This window comes from Adiantum capillus-veneris, chromosome 4 (genome assembly GCF_014529385.1).
Source record: "Adiantum capillus-veneris isolate H3 chromosome 4, ASM1452938v2, whole genome shotgun sequence".
In the NCBI taxonomy this organism is placed as follows: domain Eukaryota; kingdom Viridiplantae; phylum Streptophyta; class Polypodiopsida; order Polypodiales; family Pteridaceae; genus Adiantum; species Adiantum capillus-veneris.
In genome coordinates this window covers 158,594,505-158,613,288 of record NC_140934.1, presented here as the reverse complement: position 1 = coordinate 158,613,288, position 18,784 = coordinate 158,594,505, and the positions used below count along the sequence as shown (strand labels likewise).

At 40.1% G+C, this 18,784-nt stretch overlaps 1 pseudogene; it reads left to right on the top strand.

Moving 5' to 3' along the window:
- Positions 1-16,185, top strand: part of LOC147460223 (tubulin alpha chain-like) — a 59,405-nt pseudogene extending 43,220 nt beyond the window's left edge.
- The last annotated feature ends 2,599 nt before the right edge of the window (positions 16,186-18,784 follow it).

Below are 18,784 nucleotides of genomic sequence, written 5' to 3'. Positions count from 1 at the left end.
GGCTCAATGACATATCTCATCACTCTCAGAGCTACTAGGAAAGCATCCTCATGTATGGTAAGTGATGGTGCTCTAGGTACACCTCTTGGTACTTCTCTTTTAATCACATCTAGCACTACTCTTGCTCAGTACTAGGTGTGGCATAGGTGACCCTGTAATAACAGACGTAAAGCCTCCTCTATCTGCAGCTCTCTCTAGATGAGTATCCTCCATTCTAGTTGTTATTGTGGTAGAATCTACTCTTCTGATGCTTAGTTATTCTCTCAGCTTTGTCGGTGTTTCAAAAACTCCAATGATGGGTTTTAAGGTTCTTAGATCTAGGTTTACACTTGGAGCACTAGGCATTGTCAATTGGACATTCACTGGAATCCCACAAAAAGTGGTCTTTCAAAAATCGTTTCTTGATATTGCTTCAAATTTGTATTCAAACTTGTCTAAGATTAAGACAGTGTCTGTAGCTAGTGAAGCAAAAACATATAGAATCTTGTCTTTCGTGACCGCCTTGTATCCAATGGACTTACCTCTATACATGTTGATATCTTCTCCTATGAATGTCCAATAGAGAGCTATGGATGTATCATTTGTCCCTGTGTTTTTTTTTCAAGGAATGTACTTTCATGAGAAGTTATGAAGATGGCAATGGCCATCATTTTGGCATTGCATCTCTTTGGTTTTATGATACCACTCATCCTAGGTTTTCTACTAGGTCTAGATACTCTACCAATTTATAAGTGACACCAATGCGATCCACATATCTATCATTTAGATACTTCACAGCTGGATCTTCAATGAATTTCATTGGAAGATTATCAATTTGACATACAAAGTGATTATAGGGATCTGCATAGATGTTTGCCTCAAATTGGTTCTCAAATTGGTACACTAAGTTCAGTTGTAATCCATTGCCTTTAGTGGCACTCGTCTAGAACTAGCTATGTCATATCATTTCTCTTGTAGATCATAAGCCATTTTGTAGAAACCAGAAGACTATGAAGTTGTATTAGACACGTAGTCCTCAATGATTGGTTCTAGGACTTCCATAGGCTCTGCTATAATTTCCTAATTGATGCTCTTGTCTAATGAAATTATAATCTCAATTTCTATCTGTGACCTAGCCTTCAAGGTATAAAAGATACCAGATCTTAAAAGCATGAAATCACAAGCAAAAATTATTTCAGCTTGTCCGGAAGCTATTGAACTCTCTTTGAATCTTGTGTTCTTGTCTAGAACTTGTGTGAAATTTGTGTATACGATTAAATATTCAAAAATGCTAAGCCAACCCAGAAAACTAGCTCTCCTTTCAAGTTGCAGATGTCAGCTCTTAAATGGTATATCTCAAGACAGACTTTTCTTTGTTCCTAAGGTCTTATCTTAGTTGTTCCCAGTGGTCAAGATAGAAAACATATCCTACATTTTGACCGTTTTCTCCCAGCACTACCAAAAAGCTAGTTTCAGACAGTGGACACCCTTGAAAGAAAATGGAAATTTGAGGCCTTAAATGATGTTTTCTCAAACCATCAAATTAAAGTGTTTCCATAGATATACTTTAGGTCAAGAATTACTTTAACATTTGTAGAGCCGCTTTCAAGCTATGTTTTAATAAAAGAAGTTTTGGAATCGGAGTCATATGTCAACGTTATGATCTTTTTAGTGAAAGCTAGTTTTCACTTGCAACACAAAATTGCTTGTAGCTTGAGCTATGTTCGGTATTATTAGCCCAAACATAGTTAATGCAATGTATATGAATTGCACTACAAGTTCACCACGTCTTCTCAAGTTCTGACTCTTGTAGCAGCAGATGGTCAAGAAAAAAATTGCTTTTTTCCTCAAAGTATATTTTTTGCATCTTTTTTCAGCTTTGCTGAGCTCACTAGGTTCCTCACTCTCAATATACCTTATTTGTCAAGTTTTGATCTTTTATGGTCAAGGAAAACACAAAAAATTGTAGTTTTAGCCTGTTCTAATAGCAAATTGTTTTGCTTGTTTATTGCCACCCCAATGTCCAATTGACAAAAAATTTTAACTATTCACTTAATACATCATGTACTACAAGCACACCAAATTTGAGCCCATTCTAACAACCTTGAGAAGTACTTGGAAAAAAAATGCAATTTTCTCCCTCAAGGTGCTTTCTTGAAAACTTTTTCAAATTCTTTCCCTTAGGCTAGGTTATTCACCTCATGAATAGTCTACTCACCAATTCTGGTCCAGTTTGGAGTTCCAGATGATCCCCAAAACCTCGTTTTGGTAGTTTAGAGTCCTTTGCTGACTGTTTGGACCTAACCTATGATTTGAGTGCCCAGATTTTGAAAAGACCAGTGAGTTTCTCACACGAAGGCCTGTGAGCACACTATGTTTCACTTGTTTCTGAGGTCAAGAAAAAATGTGATTTTCTTCCTAAGATCAACACAAAGTTTCCCAAATGAATTTTTTCTTGTTTTGTTAGGTTCCTCACTCTCTATAGGTCTTACCTACCAATTTTGGTTCTGTTTTGAACTCTTTTGAGTGTTCTACGCCAATTTTAGCATCTTTTGGCACTTTTTGACTAGGATTTGGTCTAGCATGATGTGCAAAATCCCAATTTTACTTTTTTCTTGATGAGTGCGATCTTTGCATCAAGGTCCCCCTCTAGTCCAAAGCTTGGCAAAAAAATCTTCTTCTTGCAGGTAGCTGGGAGAAAAATGTAATTTCCTTCCTCTACTCCTACTTCTAGCAACGTTTTTCAAAATTTTCCAATTCTCAAGTGTTTTACCTTCTTTGAAGAGTACACTCACCAAATTTCACAATGTTTGGGTAACTGGTTTGAGTTTAACTTCCTCTCACTATGAGTCCAACCTCACTTTTGATTTGATGGCTTGCTTTCTTGGGTTAAGAAGAATCTTTGTCCCAAATGTTATCAAATGCTACCTCCTGTAGCTGGGTGTTGGGAAAAAAGCGATTTTTTCCTCTACTATTGCTTCTGGTAAATTTTTTTTCAATTTGGACTTGATGAGGGTGATCCTTGCATCGGGGCCTCCCACTGAAATAAATCTTGGCTAGAAATTCTTTTTCTAGCAAGGAGTGGGAAGAAAAATACATTTTTTTTCTCCTAGGGTTGACTTGTGGAGTGATTTCTCAACTTTTGACTATACAAGTATGCTAGAATTGGTTAGTGGATTCTCTATGTAAAATTTCACTGCAAAATTTGCATCAAAATCTGAGGTCAAGAAAAAAAATGTGATTTTTTCTTGTCAATGAGAAAAATCACAATTTTTTCCAAATTTTAATTTTTCACAGGTTGTGACTATCACTGTAGGTCCAATGTGTCACAAGAAATCAAAATTTCCACAAAAATCGAACTCCTTAGGTGAATTTCCTTTCTCCTCAAACTAAGAACTCAACCTCTCTAGCAACTTTTGTTCACTCTTTTTGCTGATTTTCTGATATGAAGCACATGCTAACACAAATCTCAACCAAAATGTGGATAAAAGGTCATTGAGAGATGCATCTACTTATCCTATTCCTAAAATAAAAGAAAAAAACTCTCAAAAAAAGCTTACTATGAAAACACTAAAATTTACGTTTTTTCAGGCTAGTGTGAACTTCATTGCTCTAAGAGCCACAAAGCTACGCATCAAGCTCTAAACCTATGATCAATTATTTACTCTATCTTTCAACCACTCTTATGACGATAAACTCACTAATAAAAAACATGAAAACCAAGGGTGCCACGATCTCCATTCCTATCCTAATCTATCTAACTAGTTTATCTAAGTAACTTTGTCGGTCTTTGTATATGTTCGTGCTAGTCTAGGTACTCGTTCACCGGCAATGGCAAAATGTCTAAGGGGGCTTTTTACTGCATCTATCACATCTAACAAGAGACTGTCCCAAGACTATGTCAATTCGAGGGAGCAAGTGACTCGATTAGGGCATGGAGGCATGCCAAGAGGTTTTCAATCTCGTTTTTTAGCACAATACACTCCGTGGAGACAATCTATGAACTCTCTAACTACGCAAACCCTGATTTCTACCTCTTTGATCCAATCACATATAGACATGCAAAACCAAGAGCACATCAAATCCAATCAACACCAAACTTGGTAGGCACATTCCTTACTAGGTCAAGAACACTTCTAGACCATCACACATAAAATCTACACACTAGGGAAGTTGCAATTTTTGCTAGCAGGCAAAAATGCACGTCGTTGAATCTGTTGTCAAACTCCTCTAGGTGCTTCTAAGCACTGGGAATCTAATGCAACTCACGTAATCTCAAAATAATGCTCGGATAGTGAGATATGTCACCTGAAAGGTTGTGGGAGTCGATGCTTGGATCTCGTGAAATGCTTGCAAGATAGATACCGATGTGAAGAGCTCTTTGACACTAACGTGCTGATGCTCTCGATTTGTCCATCCGGTAACTGTGTGATGTAGTGCAAAGAGATAAAATCTTGATAGCATGAGAGCGCTCACGATGTACAAAGAAACCTTGTCTATTTAAAGTCTATTTATTTACGATAATAAGAACTAGTTGTTCAAAACCTTACAAACTTTCCTTTTATACCCTTGCTAAGAGTCTTATATGTACAAAGTGTGGGACGGGTGTCTAACCTCACTCCTATCTTATTGCAAACGTAGCAAGAACCACGAATATAATTGTCAATCCATGGGACGAAGCTGACTTGACTAGTGCATAGAGGCTACAAGAGGTTGTCAATCTCTTGAAAAACAACAAACAACTCGCATTTAACTCAAGCTACACTCAAATGACTGAAATCACCATAAGCTAATCACTCATCGGCAAACAAATCACATCCGTTACAGCATCAAACGACATCCAAACATAACAAAACTTCTAGAAAATGTTTATAAGAGCTAAGCAACATGCTTATGGTCTCAAATCTCACTTTAGTTCAAGTGAAAAAATCGTGATTATTAACAGCAGTGAGTTTTTGACCAAGTCGTTTTCGACCCAGAATGCATCTAAATGCTTAGCAATGATGCCCCAATACCCCGCCTATACTTAGTTTCTGATTTTTAAGCTTAAATTCATACTTATGATGAGATTAGGCCTTGGGTCGATGACACCAAAAGCTATGAAATACAGTGAAATGCTTACATCAATGCGTAGAGATCTTACCTATGGTTGCGTTTGCAACGCAATAGATGCGACTGCAATGTGACAACCGGGGAGGGAGTAGGAAGCACGAGAAGGAGAGAAGTGAGCTTACCAAAACTTATAAAAAACTTACAAAAATTGACTTTTATACCTTAGCCAAGGTTTTTGGTGGTCAAAACTAATAATCTAGAAGCTCTAACTAAAGACAGGTTGATACAATCTGGAAGCTTGTAGCCCCAGTTCATCTCAATTACAAATTTTATCTGGAAAGTAAGAGTTAAAATATTCCCGATTCATCAAAATAATAAATATTTTTACAATGAGAGCTCCGAAAAATGGTATCCAAGTTAGCTTGCTGCTAACATTCCCCCCCTCCTTGCCTATGTCGTCCCTTGACATAGGTTTATGGTTGAAGTAATCTTCGGGTTGACGGCTAGCGAGGCGGTCATTAAGTGCATGGAGTGCCTTCTCATATCTGATCTTTCTTTCTTTGTCTAGAACCTGCAAGAACTGCATGGTGACCCTGTTTTTGAGGTCAACGGCTCAGTAGCCAAAAAATCTGGAGGTTAGGTTGCTTATCACTGGCCCAAATATTTTCGTTCGCTAAGTGAAGAACCCTGTGTAAAATGCTTCCTCAAACACCAACATATTGCTAGAAGGTAAGAACATGCATCGGTTGTAGAAGCCGTAAAGAACTTCTTCGGAAGGCTGGCCACTTAGGTCGTAGAAAAGACCCTTATTGCCCTCAAGGAATGACATCCACAATGCCCCTGCTTGCTCTGGCTCGTGAAAAGCTTCAATGCATGTGAGCAGCATTCGGCAAATTTTGTAGAGCATGGCACATGAGAGATCAGGGAGACTTTTGAAGAATGTCATGGCGCCCGTTAGGGTTTTCACTATGTATTCCTCTGTCGGTGTTCCCTGCTCTGGAGCTGGCAATCTTGGATATTTGAGCCATGTAGGCTGCTTCTTAATCAGTGCTTCATGTGCTTGCCATGTCCTTACCCGTGGGAGAGGACAAAAGGTTGGGTCTTTCTGAAGGGCTGCAGGTGCTCTTGTGAACAGTATCAAATATCATGGATTCTTGTTTAGCCAGCTCTTTCTCCACTTGGGGTGGACTTCCTTTGTGCCTTCTGTCTGCATGTCTTTAAGTAATTTTTCTTTAACTTGTAAAAACTCTACCTTAATCAAGGGATATGGCAATGATTTTTTATGCCATTGTGCATTGATTTGGTTGTTGGGAGTGAGTTGAGTGACATTAACTAAATGGAGAACTCTCAACTCCCAATCCATCGTTGATTTCCATTGTTCATCTCTCTCTTGAGCAACCTGTTCTTTAAGTGAATCTTCTTCAGCTTTAGACAGTTGGACCATGGACACTTGCTCAACATTTTTTAGTGGTACCTGAAACTCTTCTTCTCCTCCTAGCCCTTCTGTCGGCTGTGTTTCCATCTCAGCAAAAGACACTGATGGAATTTCAACATTTGGTTGCTCTGAGGTACCATCTTCTTCCTGTGTTTTTGACTGTCCCTCTCGCAACAGCTAATTGACTCTCTTGAGCTCGGCTATCTCCTTGAGCAGTTGTTCTTCTCTTTGTAACCGCATCAGTGCAAGGTCTCTTCTTTGGGATTGCTCTAGCTTTAGCTCAAGTTCGAGATCCTTAGTTTTCTCTTCCAAAGATTTATATATTTCATATGTACCTTTGATCGAGGCAACTGTTGGATTTTTCATTATTTGTGTCAAGAAGGTAACCTAATCATTGATCCTTTGCTTTGAATATTGCAGAGAGGCATTTTCTACGTCGAGCTGCACTTGGATCTTTTGTACTGACATAATTGTGGTTAAGAATTCATTGGTTACCTCTATCAGTTATTGGTCTTTGGTCTTGCAGGCATCTGATAACTTCGTGAGAAGTTTGCCTAGCTCCTCCATTTCTTTTTGTTGCTTCTCTTTGGCTAGCTGGTGTTGTTCAGATTCTGCTCTCAGCTCTTGGATTTATCTCTGCAGATCTGAGATGACATTCATTCTGTCATCTAATTCTCCTTGTAGAGCATCGATGAGTATCTCCAGCTCTAGCTTTAGCACTACGACTAACTGCCGATGTTTGCATTGTCTCGGTCATTACCTGCATCTTCTTGGCATATTCGTCTACCTATAAAATGACTTCATCATTTGTCTACCAATATTCTGACTCTATAGGTTGTGTGGATGTTTCAGTCGTTTCAGCTTGTAGCTCTTTGGGTGGTTCTGTGGTAGCTTGTGGTTGTTGCGGGGTTCTACCTCTCCTTGAGGCGTTGCGATTTCCTCGGCTGCTTTGTTTTCATGAGGCTTTGTGGATGCCTCGGCCGTTTCCTATTGGGTGGTTGTAGAAGGGGTGGTTTGTGTTTCTATTGCCTTGGGTTGCTCAAAATTTTTTGCCTCCTCTAGTTCAGGCTCCCTTTCTTTGGCTTCGTTCCCCTCATTGGATCTAAAGGTTGGTGAAGGTGGAGGGTTTGGCATCGGTTGGTATTCCTGTTACGTATATGGTTATGATGGTCTGGGAGACATCTCACTCTGTTTGTGTTGGGCTTCACTTTGTTGGATCGCTTCATCTTGTCTCTGCTGCTCCGCCGCATCTTCCTTTGCTTTTCTTTCAGCTTCTTTTAGCTTTAAGGCTTCTGCTTCCATGTACATGCATTCAAGAGAATCCTTGGGATCTTCCGGTTCTCTCCTGGCACGATTCTTGGTTTGGGGTCCTCTTATATCTCTTGGAACCCATCTTGTCGGGTCCTCACTTGTAGCTTGGCGGCTTCTTTTGTAAGTTTGTTTTTCTCTTTCAAACCTCGCCTTCTTTTGTTGAGGTTCTTCTTGATGTGCAGCCACTTCTTTCTTCTTCATCTCTTCCATCCTGGCTCTCCTCTCTTCATTATTTGAGCTCTCATTGCTATGAGCCTCATGAGAACTTTCTGCAAATTCTTCATCAGATTTGTAAACTCTCTTTGACGAGCAGGTGGTTCTTGGAGAAGACTGTGCAGACACAATCCACGTGTTCTGTTCTGGGGGAGGTGACAAATTGTCTGCCATGCAATAGCATGGTATGCTATTCTTGTCAATACCTTAGGTGCACCCAGATACGTGATTTTACCTTCTTGCTTGGTGCCCTTTAGTGTTGATAGTACATACTGAACGTGGTCAATTGGTTGCATGGTTGTCAACTTCAACACTTGGGTGAATGCAATCGTAATTGCATGATTTGGTGTGGTGTACCTTGGCGGTCTTTTTGCTGAAAATGGAAGTGCTGATGATACAACCGTGCTAGTTCTTCCACTTGCTTTTGGATGAGGTCGGCAAAGGTTTCTACCACAGTCTCCTTGGTGAAAGTGTCTGTTGTCTTCCTGTCATCACGGGCCCTCATTGTCATCCCTTGTGTCGAAAACTTCAGTGCCTCGGCCACAATTTCTTTCTTGATCACCACTTCTACTTTTTGCCCTTGTTGGTCAGTGATTTGGGCTAATCCATCCTCTTTAATTGTAGCCAACAACTCATAGGCTTTCTGAAAATCTACACCACATGGTTCATGGTCGTAGAAGTCCCTGAGGCCCAACCTTTTGTTGGCTTCTTTTGTGTCAGGCTTTGCCGCGACATCATAGATCTCTTTTGCTCATAGATCTCTTTCGCTCGTAATTGCATCTACTTGGAGTCTTTCTTCACTCTTGAACCTGCCTATGAAAACTCTGGTGTTGTTTTCTTCAAGCTATTCTCTAGACAAGTATGCTGCCTTGGCATTCTTTATTGAACTTGGGTCCAGTTGGTACGGTGGCATCTCTTGCAGCTTTTATTTTTGGGATACCCTTTTCTTGGCCTTCTCTGCATCTTGCATTGCTCCTGTTAGGGAAAGTCAGTGCCAAAGTTAGAAATTTTTTGTAATTTCTGCTCTGAAATGTCCTTGAGTTTGAATTGTTGAAAAATTGAGTCCAGTTTGCTTCAAATCAATTTTGGAACATCCATAGATGCATAAAAACATGTAAAGATCAAAATCATAAAGTCCAAACAAAATTTTTCAATAAAAGTAAATGATCGCGATTATTTACAACTGAAGAATTTTTCCAACTTTTTGCATTCTTGGCATGATAGGCTTGAAATATATAGCAATTAGATACTTTGACTGAAGTTTGGGCTCATTTGAGTGCATAGGGTGGAAATGGTGCCATATTTAGGCTTTCTGTCTTTGAAACACTAGATATAAAAGGATTTTGAGATTTTGAGATCCAAAGTAGCTCAAATTTGGTCAGTGGCCTTGGCACATCATGTGCTTTGGTCCCATAAGGTCAAAGTTGCAATTTTCCCCCATTTTGATTATTAAACTTTTCATCAAAATGAACATTTTTTGGTGCAACTTGGTTCTAGGCATGATATAGACCCTGTGTATGAGATATGGTGTGATTTGGATCAAAAAATGTGACACGTAACTCAAAATTTGCTTTGGAAGACTTCTTTGCGTTTTTTGACAATTTTCTAAGTTATCACTGATCATTTTGGCTCATACTTGAAATGTGGTGTAACATTTGATGACCTAGTAACTTTTGTGTAGCGGAAAATAGCATGAACATAGTGAGCATTTCATTAGAATAGATTTATAATGAGAATAACAAGAGTGCTTGGGTTGGAGAGAGAGCAACAAAAAGCATAACACCTAGTTACATAGCATGAACAATACTTCAAAAGAGAGAGAAATTAAGGTATTGATTACAGTTGAGGACCGGATTTACATGGAGCCGGTCCCCCCTCCAAAAGGCCTTGTATTATAGGTTTCTCCCATCAAGAGAGACATTTTACAATACAATTCTTTGTGTTCCTTCAAAACTAGCTAGTGCAATGAAGATGGAAGCTTCAAGCACTAAGCAAAACACTTATAAAACACAACATCAAGTCCCTCACGGTCTCAAATCCAAGACCTCACACACCTTCGAAGATGGTGAGAGATAGCGGGGTATGAGGGTAGATTGAGAGGAAGAAGAAGTAGTCTTACAAGAAAAATGTACATCTCCTCACATAATCACTCATATTAGCATAGCATGGCTTAGTAGCTAGCATGGTAGAGGAGATGAGCATGCATTGAATCTTGGCTCTTGGTTGGATTTTCATCACAAAGCCAAGGGTTCTTGGTGTAGGCCTCCCTTCTCACAAGCTTGGAGTAGGTGATAAGCTTATTATTAAAGCTTGAGAAGAAGAGAGAGAGAGAGAGAGAGAGAGAGAGAGAGAGAGAGAGAGAGAGAGAGAGTCTTCTTGCTCCATAAATGAGATTGTGTGTGTGTGTGTGTGTGTGTGTGTGTGTGTGTGTGTGTGTGATAATCCCTTTAAAAATTCAGCCCCCTCTCTCTCTTGGTCGACCCCTTATGCAAATTACTCATGCTAACACCCCATTGGACCACTCCAAGCTTATCCAATGAGAACTAAGTAGCATAAGTGATAGCCTTCTGATGTGTGTCCCCCTTTTCCCTTTTGTGAGAGCTTTAGGTAATTAATTAATGCAACTAAACTCTCATTGGACCTCTTTGTCTCCTGGCCAATAGGAATCAGGCAAGCCATTGGGCTACTGAATGCTCATTGGACCCCTTGGGAGACTGTCCAATAGTCTTCTAGAGAGCTTAATTATTTTTATTTCTTTTATTTAGTGTTTTTAAATGAATTAAACTAGATTTACTCTAGCCTAATTCTCATTGGTCCACCTCCATGGCCATTCAATAGGATTTGAGTGCACCTTGTGGGCATCTGGGCTAGGGAGGTGACATGTGTCCCTCATTTCCTTTTTGTAAAGGAAGCTTGTGAGTGTGTGTGTGTGTGTGTGTGTGTGTGTGTGTGTGTGTGTGTGTGTGTGTGTGTGTGTGTGTGTGTGTGTGTGTGTGTGTGTGTGTGTTTCTCTCATCCCCTACTTACAGGGCTCGCCCCCTCCTATGTAGGAATCATGAAGCCTTTTTGGTACACACACAAAGCATCCAATTTTTCCTAAGCTTGACCATTGGACACAACCTTTGATTTTTGGAAGTTTAGCATTTTGGAAGTCTTTATGGGCTGAACCTTAGGGTCTTTAAATCCCATTGTTTCACATTGCTCTTTTGCAGATGGCCCCCCCTTTGAATCCCTATTTTCCCTCCTTTGGATCCCTATTGTGGCCGGTCTGCCAGCTTAACCAATATTCTAACTTTCTCTCCCCTGGCACTTCCCCGTATTAAATGATCAATTTAACATGAGAAAACCATTTAGAAGAATTAGATATTAGTTATTATGACGTTACCTCTCTCTTGAAATCATAGTCGTCCTTGACTATGGGGTAGAGAAGATAAAGCCCATTCATCAGTCCTTTTGTTAGCGGGTAGAGGATCCCTATCTTACCCTACGACATTGTTCCAGAATGGATGACTAATCCATTTGGTGCTTGAGAGCCTAAGTTGTCGCAAGCATGTCTGTGCATTAGTCCTATCAATCTTTCATAGTAGAGTGACAAGCTCTACTTGGTGTTTGGAAGACGTTGTCTCCACAAAATTGATTCTAAGCATGCATACTACTTAACATTTGTGCACAATAAATAAAGAGAGAGTCTTATAAGACAAAAACTTTGTTCATTTTAAACATTTGTACATCTACTTACTCTAGGGAAGCATTGTAAGCATTGACAAGGTTAAGGTTATCCTTTAATTGTATGCCTTGCATTAATCTAGCATCTTAAAAAGGATAATTCTTAAACTTAATAAGATATCATTGGATAGTCTTACCGTCTCTTAATACCTTCTCTTCATGTCGGAGAATGGACTCGGGCTGCAACACCTCTTCTTGGTCCTCAATCTCCGGTGGGTCTTCAATAGTTGGTTCTTGAGGTGGCTCTCCTTTGTAAGGATTTAGTAGGCTCACATGAAAAGCATTGTGTATGAGCCAATGGCTGGGCAACTTGAGTTGATAGGCCATCTCATTGATTGGTCTAAGAATCTGGAAGGGACCATAATACCTTTTTGCTAACTTAGCATAGTACTTTTGGTGTCCCGTAGGATTCTTACCCATCGTGTTCCTTAATAGAGCCTTGGGAAATTTGAGTAAGACCCAATCATTTTATTTAAAGGCTTGGGATCTTCTATGCTTATCAACAGCAGCCTTTTGCCTTTGCTGTGAGATAGAGATAGCATCCTTAATCTTTTGGAAAGATTCTTGTAGGTCTTGGCTATACTCATCTGCAGAGCGAAGATCTTCCTATGTACCTTAAGTAGCAGGGGACTTTTTGATCTTCCCACAATTACCTCAAAAGGTGATTTTCCCGTGGAAGTATGTATAGTGTTATTTTGGGCATACTCCACTAAGGGTAATGAACTTCTCCCATTGGGACCTTTGATCTACTTCCGTTACATAGGATTTTAGCAGATCAAGAATTGTTAGGTTAGCTATTTCACTTTGACCATCCGTTTGCAAGTGATAGGCCAAAGAGAAATTTATCCTTGTCCCTAAACGGTCATTCTAGGATCGCTATCAGACACTATGGACATTGGCAAGCCATGGTACTTGAAGATGTGTGAAATGAAGAGGGTTTCCATTTGATGGGCTTTGATAGTCTTTTTGATAGGTATAAAATGAGCTTGTTTGGTGAACCTGTCTACTATCATCCATATTCTCGTATTCCCATGGGAAATCCAAAGATAAAATCCATGGATATGCTCTCCCATGGTGAATTAGGGATTGGCAAAGGTTGAAGCAATCCAGGTTGCTTCCCTCTATCAAACTTCGTCTTTTGGCATACCACACATTTAGAAACATACTCTTGTATGTTTTCTTTCATGGTGGGCCAATAGAAATATGTTTCAATCCCTTTTAGGGTAGACTGAATCCCTCTATGCCCCACCTAAGGAGGAGCATGAGATTCATACATTACTTTCTCACAGAGTGAGTTAGTAACACATAGTCTATTGCCATAGAGAAGATAACCATCCTATAAAGTAAATGGCTCCTCTTTCTTCCCTAGTGCAAGGGTTGTATCACATCTCTAAAATCAGGATCAATAGCATACTCATCTATCATAGAGGATAGATCATTGTGAGTTGCTATGGAAACCACATTCACTCTCGGCCGTCTTGAGAGTGCATCGGCTACTTGATTATGCTTGCCAGCAATGTGAGCAATATGAAAATGAAATTGTGAAAGGAAATCTTCCCATGTCATTTGTGGGTGAAAGCATGTTAACGTGTCACGCTTTTTGTGCTAGTTAACATATGCCAACAAGCACATCTTGTAAGCATAACACATGGATAGGATAGCCATGTTTTTTCAAGTGTGTGGGCCACCATCATGAACTATACAAAGTGTAATACTTGGACTTTGACAAAATGAATCGTAATATCTTTAAAATCTCTAACAGTTAAGCTCAGTCGTTAGGTTGAGGTAGTGGTGTAGTCATGAAGCGTGGAGGGAAGCACAACGCAGTGGCCATAGGTCAGAGAGAGGGAGGAAAGCAATTGCGAGTTGTAAGCAAGCCTGCAGTCAAAGGCTAGCAGTAGGCCCAAGTGGAGGATAGCTCACCACTGGAGACAGCCATCCCCAACAACAATCTTGACAGTACTCCACCGAGAAGGAAGTCGAGGGCAAAGGTTCTGTTGCTTCTCCTCCACCCTGCAAAGATTGAATGCTTCTAATTCCCAAGGATCCCCAATGTCAAAGTACATGCATGTAGGGAAGGGGAACCAGGACTCAGGTACTCTCTCTCTCTCTCTCTCTCTCTCTCTCTCTCTCTCTCTCTCTCTCTCTCTCTCTCTCTCTCTCTCTCTCTCTCTCTCTTCAATGAGGGGGCCACATTTGGAAGTTGTAAATCAAGCAAAGCATGACACATTTCTCCAGCATGCCCTGAATACTAATCTGTTAGTGAATCCTCTCACCCATGAGAAAATTGTGTTGCTAAGCATATGCTGCAATCAACACAGAGGACTATGCATTCAGCTTATATGCTTTTTTTTGCAGTAGCCCCTGTATGCAATCTAGTTGTGAATTCTCTCACACTGATCAGGTGCTTGTGCATTGCCTTAGGCATTCAAGGTGCATGCTTAGATGATTGCATCTAAGGAGAGCTCGTGCAATTGCCTACGTAGAAATTACTTGATAGCCCTATTCTAGTGGAGTTTTGTAAGGTTTTAATCTTATGATCGTGTGTGTTGTGCAAGCTGATGAAAAGCTCCCAAGCTGAACATCCCACTGCAGGAAAATTTTTGTGTAATAGCAGAAGAGTTTAATGTTGTCCATGGCCTCTCCATGGATGGTGATGACCCCAAATTGGTGAAGTGGGAGAAGATTACAGATTTGGAGTGGTCCAGTGTATTCAGAGAGGCAAAGGATCGCAACAAATATTGCTTCAAATGCAGTAGCATTTGTAGCGACATGTACGACCAAGTACTTCAGCTGCACTACATGGTGTACCAGAAGACCCCCACCAACACGGAGATTAATTCGGCTTTTGCGAAGGGTTTTGTAAAACAATTCAGTCCAGTGGCAATTGCAAGTGGCTCAATCATGCAGTTCAATTGGGCTGAGTTGTTGTCCAGTATTTGCATGACCTTCAAGAAAAAGGATACTACGATGCCTATGTTGAAAAGTGGAGGGTGCGTAATACCCACCCCTCAAGTCACAAAATAGAGGAGGGCTCCGTGGAAACAAAGGACGATTGTGCTGGCCAAGTAGCTCAGAATGTTGTTTTTGCTGCCAGGGCAACACCCCTCTCTATCAGCATGTTAAATAAGCTAATTATTGCACATTTTGCTAACTATTAAATAAGGTTTGCTAATTAGCATACCCTGTAAATTAGTTAGCACACACAATGTGCTAAGTAACATACAGGGTATTCTAATTAGCATACATTTTATCCTAATTAGAACATTGTATGATGTCTAGCATGCAAGTATGCTAGTTAGCAAAAAGGTATGCTAATTAGCATGCATAAGCATACCTTTTCTTATAGTTATCATACTTGCATGCTAGCCATCATACAAAATATTATAATTATCATAAAGAGTATGCTAATTAGCATGCATAAGCATACCTTTTCTTATAGTTATCATACTTGCATGCTAGCCATCATACAAAATATTATAATTAGCATAAAAATTATGCTAATTAGCATAAAAATTAGAACATTTTATATGATGGCTAGCATGCAAGTATGATAACTATAAAAAAAGGTATGATAATTAGCATACTCAGTATGCTAACTAGCATACCTTGTATGCTAGCTAGCATTTGGTGCATGCTAACAAGCATTCAAAGTTTAGTTAGCATACCTTCTTTGCTAGCTAGCATAATGTGTATGCTTGTTAGCATATCTCTATGCTAGTTAGCATACATTTTGAGCTAGCTAGCATAATTTGTATGCTGGTTAGCATACCTCTTTGCTAGTTATCGTAATGTGTATTTTAGTTAGCATGCACAATATGCTAACCAGCAAAAATGGTATACTAATTAGCAGAGATGTTATGTTTATTAGCATAACTTATCCTCTAGTTAGCATACCATTTATGCTAATTAACATAGCATGTATGCTAATTAGCACACCATCAATAATAAACATACCATTAGCATACACACAATTTTGCCTATTAACATTTTATATATGCTAATTAGCATACATTCTCTGCTATTTAGCATACACACTATATTCACACTTTCTTGTTAGCATATTTTGTATGCTAACAATGATCAATATGCTAGTTATCATATTGATCATGGTGGTTAGCACACTTTGTATACTAATTAGCATAGTTAGCATAGACAATTTGAATGTCTACAGGATATAGATGCCTACCATACATGGAATGCTACTTGTCACACTATGCATACAAGCAATCATAATGGTATCGATGAGAATTAACGGGTGAAGGGAAGACACAGGTATCAATGATTCAAGATGATAACCTAACAAGACACCTGTCAATCAAAGGAAATAAGAGAAGCTGTGTAATGATGAATCTGATGAGCTAGATGGACAACAGGAAAGGGCAGATGTAATGCCACAACATGCGACAGCACACAAGGCTGATGTAGATGGTAAAGAAACAGATGATGATGATGAAGATTTATCATGATACTCATCCCAAACCCAAGCCCCCTACAAATGATCAAACAAACGTCTTAGAGGAAACACTTAGGAGTATGCAAGAGGAAGATAAGAGTGCTCAAGAGGAAGGTTTCAGGACTGACAGGGGGCTGGCTGCGCAAGAAGCCGGTGATGACAGCCCCCTACAGGGTTTTGTAAACAAAGTGAAATTAAAGAGAAAAGGTGGCCTGGAACAGATTCTGGAAGAACCTCTGGATGAGAAATGTGTTCCCTCTCCGAGCACCCTGGATGAGAAATGTGTTCCCTCTCCGAGCACCCTGGATGAGAAATGTGTTCCCCCTCCGAGAACCCTGGATGACATAAACAAACACAACAGAGGTGAAAAGAAATCCATTCACTCACGTGCTTGCAAGAAACAATGTTGAATTTGTTCCCTATTGTGTCCAAGTTATGTAGTGTTAGCAAGCTCCACACCCTGTGGCATGTATCCCTCTAGATATTTATAATGGAAAAACTCTTTTCAATATTATTTTACTGTGCAACAATTCAATAGTTTTTTGCTTGTCCTTTATGATGTCTTTATTTGATACCATTTCTGTGTCACAGGGCAAGAAAAATTGCAGTTGGTTGCCCTGCATGATTTGAATTATGCCATTGCATGCAAAACCATACAAAAGCAGCATATTTCCAAGAAAAAGCCGAGATCGAGAAGCACGTGGCTAGCTATTTTAAACGCTTAACAAAAATAAATGAGTACTTCAATTATGTTCATCCCTCGGGGGAAGTTATTTTTGTTGAGTGGTATGTGTTAACCCTCACGGCTCACGGACACCCTATCACCTAGGAGACGGACGTTGTAACCTACGGTGGACATTGTATTATTTATTTGGTAGAGTTAGGTACTGGGCTTGTCGGTCCAATAGGAAAAGGGTAAGAGTGATCGCCGATGAGAGGCGCACTCTAACTGGGACATTCAAGGGATTAGTTGGCTAAGCATGGGCGCCCAAGTGTGAATGGGGTGAGCTCATATAAAAGCCAACTAAACCTAAAATTCACGCATTCTCTCATTTGTGCAATAGAAGAGTGCTCTTGCTCCATCTCCATCTCCATCTTCTTCTTCTTCACCTCCTTGTGTGTGTGTGTATGTGTGTGTGTGTGTGTGTGTGTGTGTGTGTGTGTGTGTGTGTGTGTGTGTGTGTGTGTGTGTGTGTGCGCGGCAAGGAATCCTCCACGGCAGGAGCATAGAGCGGTGAGTGACACACCATTGCCCTCTTTTGAGCTTACTTGTTAAGCTAGTTGTGTGCTTGGAGCTGTCTGTGGCTCGCACACAGTGTTAGGCAAGTCCCTTGCTTCGACAGTGCAGCAAGGAGCGCACATTTTTAGCGCCGCTGCCGGGGAATCGCCCTGCACTAAGCCCAAGAGGCACTTTGTGCTTCTCCTATGAGTTGTTTGTAGTAGGAAAGAAGAGGAAGAGGAAGAGGAATGAGTTATTTTTCTGCAAGTTGTTAATTTTTGTATTGTCTGCAAGTTCTGTGATTTCTGCATAATGTTGTGTTTTCTGTTTGCACATAGTCTTTGCACAATTAGTAGTCGTTAGCTTGTTCGTAGTGAATGAATAAGTAGGTAGACAGTTAGCAATTTCTGTTTGCACATAGTCTGTACACAGTTTTCTGTCAAGGTTTGCCTGCACATAGTCTTTGCACAGTAAGGTAGTGAGAGAGGCAGTAGGTGGACAGTTAGCCCACTGTCAGTAAGCAGTTAGCAGAGTGGTTAACAGATTAGTTAGTAGATTAATTAGTGGTTAGCAGCATTGTTAGTAAGTAGATAAGGTAGCGAGCTGTCTGTGAGCTGTTGACAGAGAGGTTAGGTAGGTGTTGATAGTGTGTGTGGCCAAGAAAGGGTCACCTAAACCGCGCGCGATCGTCGCCTCAAAAAAATAATAAATAATAAATAATTAATTAAAAAAGATAATAATAATTTTGTAAAAAAAAATAATAATAATTTTGTTAAAAAAATTAAAAAATTTTAAAAAATTTAAGCGTGAGTGACTGGGGGGCTACACTAAAATTTTGATCGGGATCGGGATCGGGATCATTTTCGCAGGCCCAGGCCTCGGTCCTCAGTCTTATGATATATACTAGACTCACTCTTATATATATACCCTACCCCCTGAAGAGGGAATGAGAGCATGTGGGGCAAGTCCTCCACTCTCCTCCCTTCTCTTCCCACTTGCACCCTTAGACTTTCTAATTTGGGCCTAGTTCCCTACTAGAAATTGACGGTTTTAGGGATTCCGAGGGCATAAAGTGACCAAACGGAGGGCTGTAAAGCACGACACGTCCCTCTGACCGAGACGATCGTTTTGATCTATCATACGTTCTATTCTATAGCTGGGTCAAAAAAAAAGAAAAAATAAATAAATAAGAAAAGACTTGGGTTGCAAAACACCCAAAATTACTAGGTGAGCAACCTTCACGGGCACTCACTGACACTTCTAAGGGATCCAAGTCATATGAACCTACGCTCTGACGTGTGTTAGAGCACGAGCATATAGGTAGTGCCTTCATTTACGCGGGCACCCATTATTCCTCCACCCTAGGTTCTGGACCTTCGGCCGGGACTCAAGG